The 1,999-nt window shown below is 35.6% G+C and overlaps 1 long non-coding RNA gene across 1 annotated transcript in view; it reads right to left on the bottom strand.

Moving 5' to 3' along the window:
- Positions 1–1,768, bottom strand: part of LOC149136886 (uncharacterized) — a 14,100-nt gene extending 12,332 nt beyond the window's left edge. The window contains exon 1 of the long non-coding RNA XR_016237864.1: positions 1,738–1,768. This is a non-coding gene — a long non-coding RNA (uncharacterized LOC149136886). The remainder of the gene's footprint in view (positions 1–1,737) is intronic.
- Between the last annotated feature and the right edge of the window lie 231 nt (positions 1,769–1,999).

Below are 1,999 nucleotides of genomic sequence, written 5' to 3'. Positions count from 1 at the left end.
ATTAATCATGTTCTCCGCATGGATATGGATGACAAGCGATCAATTATAAATAAAATACCCAATGAGATTAGTATATTCCGAGAGAGACTTCAGGATATTGTGCATGATGAACCTAGCATAACGAAGGTCTGTGCTCGGTGAGTGCTACGTCTTTTGACATATGATCAAAGGTGCTCTAATCACATCACGGAGAAATCTGACATTGTTTGAGAACGTTCCAGTTGGTTTCCTAACCAAGGATGAGTGTTTGCTTCATTACATTAAGCCACAGAGAAAGAGACAATCCGTACAGTAGAATCACCCTTCCTCACACACTAAAAAATAGGCCAAGGTCATTTCATCTGCATGGAAGTTGATGACCACAGATATTTTTCAGGATGCAAAAGACATTGTGTTTAAGGGCAAGAACATCAATGGAGAGTACAATGCCAAATTGATAAGGCAGTTACGAAAGGCTATCAAATCCAGACGGTAAGAAAAGTGACGAACGGGTGCTTGTTCAATCAGAACAATACTCCAGCACGTAAAGCATTGGTTCAATGGCTGCCGTTCGTGAGTGTGGCTTTGAACCGGTTGATCATCCTCGCTATTCTCCTGATTTGTTCCCACCAACATAAAAAGACACTTGACTGGGAACCAGTATCGCAGTGATGATGAGGGCATATCTGCTGTTGTTGAGATTTTTGACACGAAGAATGGAGTCATCTACATCAATTGGAGCCATATAAGGACTAGCATACTTTCCTGCCTCATGGCAGTCATCAAGATCCCGTCTGACAGATGTACTGTAGTAGACTGGCTGTTCTTTTGTCTTTTATACATATTCATTTGGACAGCAGCAGTAGGTGTTTGGCTATTTTTAGAGATAATGCCAAGTTTATTTTTAGAAATGATGACATTTGAGAGATTTTTTCTGTTTTAGTTATAGGGATAAGATTTTTAAACCCCAAGTAAGATAAATTTAATTATTGTATGTATACACACACACTCACACACACACACACACACACACACACACACACACACACACACACACATATATATATATATATATATATACACACACATATACATATACATATATATATATACGTATATATACCTATATATATATATATATATATATATATATATATATATATATATATATATATATATATATATATACATACATTTATACATACATACATGTGTGTGTGTGTGTGTGTGTGTGTGCGTGTGTGTGTGAGGAAACACATCTCATGAGAATACTATTTTACTATGTTAGCTGTGCAGTAAAATTTGATTATCCAAGTTTTTAACCACAAATCTTACTGAAACAATACAAATACACTGAACATCCACTGAATTTTACGGAATGCGTATTTCATATAAAGTGGTCTGATTTTTTTGCTTTTATTCTATAATTCTTAGTTCTAATTCGAGATTGTCTGCCTATGGTTTTAAACACTAGATTTAGTTATAAGCTGATTTCATTTGTATTTTTAGTAGGATTTCAATGAGCACAAATGTCTTGTTTACCTACATTAAGCCCGACTTCGATATTGTAGTTAGAAAAAAAAAATAACTGCGAAGTTTTGTTGAGTCACATTAAGAATTCCCCCGTATGAATACGACTCTCATATTCAGAAAGTACACAGTACTGCTACACTGGTAGACATATCAATATATGAAATTGTATTTCAGAAAAATAGAAAAAATAAAAGCAAATTGATAATCAAGTTTAGAAATACTAACCGGTTTTCTGTATATTCCCCTCCACGCTTACAATTTCTCCCCATACGCTCTCTTCCCCTACTCTATCACATTTGCTGTTAAGTAACTACTTCGGTCGTTGACACTGAATTAGCAAGCTGTGCTGTATAACATCATCACTGAAGTCTACTAGATGCAAACCTCTCTCACCCTTTCCTCTTTCTTTCAACGCAAGACGCCACCATAATAATTCACCACACCTCCCTTCATTATATTGTAAGCATTGAGAATTCCCTTCCTGCAC

Source organism: Octopus bimaculoides, chromosome 2, assembly GCF_046866305.1.
Source record: "Octopus bimaculoides isolate indiv1 chromosome 2, ASM4686630v1, whole genome shotgun sequence".
NCBI classification, from domain to species: domain Eukaryota; kingdom Metazoa; phylum Mollusca; class Cephalopoda; order Octopoda; family Octopodidae; genus Octopus; species Octopus bimaculoides.
This window is presented reverse-complemented; position numbering and strand designations above follow the sequence as displayed.